The sequence below is a fragment of the Pinus tabuliformis genome, chromosome 6, assembly GCF_031772625.1.
Source record: "Pinus tabuliformis cultivar Carrire ecotype Pingquan chromosome 6, CPIR1, whole genome shotgun sequence".
In the NCBI taxonomy this organism is placed as follows: Eukaryota; Viridiplantae; Streptophyta; class Pinopsida; order Pinales; family Pinaceae; genus Pinus; species Pinus tabuliformis.
Window position 1 is genome coordinate 1,856,970,680 of NC_142292.1, and position 5,099 is coordinate 1,856,975,778.

Genomic DNA, 5,099 nt, shown 5'->3' on the forward strand with positions numbered 1-5,099 from the left:
GACCAAGAGAAACATTGAAGGGAAGATTGAAAGGCACAAAGTGAGGCTAGTTTTCAAAGGATATAAGCATTAACATGGAAGATATTATTCGGAGACATTTGCGGCAGTCATGAGGATGGAGACAGTGTGTACAATCTTGTTGAGTGCTGAAAGAGGAAGTATATGTTGTGCAACTACCTAGTTATGAGGTAGAAGACCAAGAAGACAAGGTGTATAGTTTGAGGAAATCCCTTTATGGGCTGAAGCAAGCACCGCATGCATGGTATAGCAAGATAGATGCTTACTTGTTGAACAATGGCTTCGACAAATGTGATGGAGATCCTACTCTCTACATCAAAAAGATTGATGGAAAGCTTCTTATTGTTGTCTTATATGTAGATGATTTAATTTTTACAGGCAGTGATGATTTCATCATCATTGATTTCAAAGAAGTCATGAAAAGTGAGTTTGAAATCACTAACTTGGGGTTGTTAAGATATTTTTTGGGCATAGAAGTGAAGCAACGAGAAAATGGTATTTTTATTTCCCAAGTAAAGTATGTAGCAGACATTTTGGAGAGGTTTAATATGCAGAAAAACAATCCTGCTCCAACTCCAATTGTCATGGGGTTGGAGTTGAGCAAAGTAGATTGCAGCAACAATTCCAATCTGACATTATACAAAAGTATGGTGGGCTGCTTCATGTATTTGACCACCACTAGACCAGATATAACGTATACAGTAAGCCTGGTGTTGAGGTTCATGGAGACACCCAAGGAGACACATTGGCAAGCAGCCAAAAGGATCCTAAGGTATATCAATGGGAAAAAACAGTATGGTATTTTATACACTGCTACAAATGATTTTAGGGTAGTTGTTTACATCAACAGTGATTGGGCACGAAGTGTCGATGACAAAAAGAGCGCATCATGCTATGTTTTTCATTTTTGTTTAGGAGCCCTTTCACAGGCCTCCAAGAAGCAGTCAATAATGTCATTGTCAACAACAGAAGCTGAATATGTTGCCACAATAGCAACAACGTGTTAGGCATTTGGATGAGAAGGATGTTAAGGGATATATGCCACAACCAAGAAGGAAAAACAACTATTTTCTATGACGACACTTTCACAATTGCACTATCAAAGAACTATGTTTTTCACAATAAGATCAAACACATTGATGCTAAATGTCATTTTATTAGAGAGTTAATTAACAATGGTGAAATTGTGTTGCAGCACTGCAGGTCATAGGAGCAATTTGCTGATATTTTCACAAAGCCATTGGCACATGAAAGTTTTGTTTATCTCAGAGACTATTTGGGAATTGTCAATAGCGGCAGTTGTGATTAAGGGGAAGTGTTGGAAAATTAATCCAAACCACCACATTAAACACACTAACAACAACCATAATTATCATATGGATTTTTTTAGGTTGTAGATTCATCTGCAGGCTGAGGGAAAGAAGTTCTAAGAAAGAGTATGATTTCTCCATTCTGCAACACATCGGACCATTCCACAACACACCTCAAGCATTTAAGAACGAATGTGAATTTAATGTAGGGCTGGTAATTAAGTATGGTAAAATATTTACTCTGCCAGTGAAATATGTACTCCGCAACATAGATATGAACAACCGTCCATCCTGTGTCTTAATGTTTTGTTTAGTCATTCATGAATGAGTCAAAAATGTATGTTTTTGATAAATATGAATGTAAAAGTCTTTTGCATAGTCAAGGAGTTGAGAGGGTGTAAGTTTGAGAGGTAGAGAGGAGAAAGTCATGGAGTAAATATTGGTGGGCATGTGAAAACAATTAGTTACGAAGTTTTACAGAGAGCTACTCTGCAACCCCTGTTGAAGTGCAAACGACAGTAAGAATTTTGTTTTACTTGGTGTTGCAACCTCCATTTATCAAGCGAATGTATTTTCATATGTTTTTATATCTTAATCTAAAGTATGGTTTGTTGCGATATGGATTTAACCTTTCACGTCTAGTTTTACCGCTACCACTTTGTTTTACTCTGTGCTACCGTGAGTCATTTTCTATATTTTTACAAGATCCTACTGTTATAGACATTTTTGTGCCTTACAGCATTGAGCATGAAATGTCCATAATGTAAGGGATCCAAAGTCCCTAAACATGTTGTTCCTACCCCTAGAGGAACAAGGCTAACAAACCACAGCAATTCACAGAAGTTCTCCACCAGAAACTGCTCAAAAACAAGTCAATTCAGGATCATTTCAGTGGCTACACTAGCTGTTTGCGCTGAATGTCAAAGCCAACACTGGCTACCTGCGTTGAATGTCAAAGGGAACACTGGCTATCTGCACTGAACGAGAATGGACATGTGGCAAGCTCATTTCTCAAGGTGTCAAAACCCAGGAAGCTTCCAAAATGACACTTGCCTCAGGGAATTCGACTGTTGATGAGTAAGAGGTTCCAAATCTCCAAGTGGAAGCAAGAACCTCCAAGTGGAATCAAGAACTGACAGAGGGAGAGGACACTAGTCAGATCTCAAGCTGACTCATCCTCTCTCCAAATATCTATATATGGATCTCTCCTCCATGAGATCTAGAGGCTGGAATTTTGTTATTGCAAAGAATTGTTGTTGGTTTGAGATTGGAATCATTGGGTGCTTAATGCTTTAAAGGGGGTGGAGATAGGAATTCCATTTGCTGGGAAGGAGATGCTGGATTGGAGCCCTCTGGGTTGTATCTCTTCCTGAACCTTGTTATTCATCAATAAAGCTATCTTGGTTTCTCCTATATGCTGATGTATTTTTGATGTATGATTGCATTAGTATATTTAGTTTGTTTCTAATCCTAAACTAGTTATGAATATGAATCCATGTCTTGTGTAGTGTTCTCTTCTTGTGATCTTGCAGAAACCTCTTGAAGCTGGGCGAGCGAGAAGGCAAGTAGCTGGGAATCCTCCAAGAGAAGAGAGACCGGATCGAGGGACAAACGGAAGACACCGGTTAGTCCATCTATCTCTCTTTATTCTTAATTCATAAAGGAAGAAATATTAGAATAGCTGTCTCTGTTTGTTGCTAAGGCACTGTCACACCTTAGGTGGATAGGATCGTCCTGCATAGGCATTTTTCCCCACAACAAATTGGCGACTCCGCCGGGGAGATCTGTTTAGTCATTTTATTTGTGTTTCTATCATTGTTTGTTTCATAGACTCAACAGCAACAATCGAACTGCATCTGCTATTCCCGGATGCAAAGTAGACAATTGCTGCTTTGATCCAATCACTGGACTTGTCTATGATCTGAACAATGGACTCACAAATGATTTGATGATCCTTTGTGATAGATATTAGTACTCCCTCAAAGCATCCCTTTGATTGTACCTTGCTTGTTGCTTTTATTTGGCCTGAAACAGTAGATTAAATAGCAATCTGTGACCCAGAACCAGTGAGAAACGAGAGTTTCTCCTTCAGCGCAGACCCAGTGAAGGGATTCTGCATTTCAACGCAGGACCCGTGAAGGCTACCTGCCCTGAATGTCAAAACCCCTGTGTTGAGGTTGCACTGAACCAGTTTGCCCTTGTGCAACTGGGGTTCTCTGCTCTGTTTTGCCTTGTTTTGATCTCTGATTTTTGCAGCCTGTAACCAGCATAGGTACCAGTCTGATAACTACTTTTCTCTGCTTAGATTCCGCCTCCTTTTGTACAAAAATATTGTGAATGTTTTTAAGTGTTTGTGGCGTCATTTACAGTTTTCCTTTGCATGAGTGAAATAATCATCCTGTAGCCCTTGATTCAGATCTGTTGATTGTGATCTTAGAAGAGAGTTCATTGGCTGTTTGCAGTTGATTATACATTTGCTTTTGCTTATTGGTTTGAGTTTGTCTCTTTTAAGTGTCGAAACAGGTATTCATTTTGAAAATCGTTAAGTGTTGTAATCTCTTCTACCCTCTCTGATTTCGAAAAAGAAAACTTGTTTGTATTTGTCATTTAAAAGAAAATTCAAAGTTGTACAAAAAGCTTTCTTTTGTAGGCATCAATACTAAGAAAGCGGAAAACAAACACCTGCATTGTGCATTTTCATTTTGATAGTTTGCATGTCTGATTTAGGAAAAGTGCATTAGAGTGTGCTGATTGCTCTTTGAGAAAAGATGGTGTCTTTCTTTTCCCTTAGTAGCTAGGATTTTCAAAGTTGAAAAGATATAAAGCTTGCTTATCATCTTTAGACTGCATTTATGATTTGTATCATACATCTCGTGGTGAACCTTGAAAGGAAAACTTTAAAAAGATCAACCTAAAATAAATTGAATGAACTTAACAACGCTTTGCAACATAACGCACAACATAGAGGTCTAGGCTAGAGACGTGTTCCGGCCTGTTGATCTCGTTGATGGTGGGTGATTCCTCCTGAGGGACGATAGCGCCAGTACGGATTGTGCTCCCACGTACCGTCGCGTATATATTGGGAGACCCCTATAGGCATAAAACCTTTATCCTTAGGAAGCCGTGTCGGCCGCCCTACTGATCGCAATGCACTGAACACAGCATTCAGGAAGATCGACCGCCCGTACCCTAAAAAGTATTCTGCGGTTTTGCGAAAAGTTTGGCACACCCTCTGCCTAGAACTCCAGAGCAGTTCCTTTTGGCCTTTTTCAGACTCTATAATAGAAAAAGTCCATCCGAGCATTTGTCACTTCGGGCTCGTTAAAACATCGAAGGAGACTAGAGTCATCTTTAGCTTTTTCTCAACTCTTTAAAAGTGAAAAAGCAAGTTGTGTCTAAAGCGTCGTTAAAATTTATTTTAAACGGAACAATCACCCCTTATTCCTGCGTTGATCTTTAGGTTGAAAAATGGAGCACACCAACCAAGGAATTCCCCTTGGTGGAAATCCTAGTCCCTTCTCCTCTTGGGGAGATGTTGGTGCGCCCCATATGGCCACATTGTCGCTTCTAGGACTGACAATTGGCCTGCCAGTCTGGCTCTTTTCAACCAATGTCGTTCAGAACACCACCATTCCTGAACAGTCGAGTCAACAGTTAGACCAGACCAGAGTTTCCCACCAGCCTTCTACTTCATCTAATTCTTCCTCTACTCCTTCCTCTTCGCTTGACGGAACTGGTAAAACAAAAAACCAAGCTCCTAAGGAGAAGAAG